Source organism: Saprolegnia diclina, assembly GCF_000281045.1.
Source record: "Saprolegnia diclina VS20 unplaced genomic scaffold supercont1.1, whole genome shotgun sequence".
NCBI classification, from domain to species: Eukaryota; Oomycota; class Saprolegniomycetes; order Saprolegniales; family Saprolegniaceae; genus Saprolegnia; species Saprolegnia diclina.
Window position 1 is genome coordinate 1,496,947 of NW_008246068.1, and position 567 is coordinate 1,497,513.

The following is a 567-nucleotide window of genomic DNA, read 5'->3' on the forward strand; positions in this document are numbered from 1 at the left end:
CGAAGTGCGCCACCGAAAAGGTCGCGCCCAGTACGTCGAGGTCAGCTCGGGCCGGAAGCCTGCGCGAGCCCAAATTAAGCGAGCGCCCAGTAGAAAGCTGTGTTGGTCTTGGTGAGCTGTCGTGCGCGAGCAAAGTTCCGCGCTCCACAAAACGCGGTGCGGATCGACGGTGAGCGTGAACATGCATGGACGCGCGCCAAGAGACGACACCAAACTCGAGGTTCCGGACGAGGCCGCTGGTACAGAAAACGTGACGGATCATGGATGGTCGCCTTCTTGTTGACGACGTAAGGGGAGCATGAGCCGAGTTGTGCTGAAAATGATGCTGCTCGGAGATACGCCTTGGGCGAGCCGCGTGATCGCGTTGCCGACTACACAATGCGTTGGCAGAGCTGCACTAGCCGGTGGGAGCCGAGAGATCGATGTGTAGCGCTAACCCAAAAGTGGTTGCTGTCAGCTGCACAGCCTCGCGGGTGTCGAGAAAAACTGCGGCAGTGTCGCCCGATGTGCCCATCACGTCCGCGCTCGTTGGAGCTGCCGCATGTAACCAGGTTATGTACCTCTGCC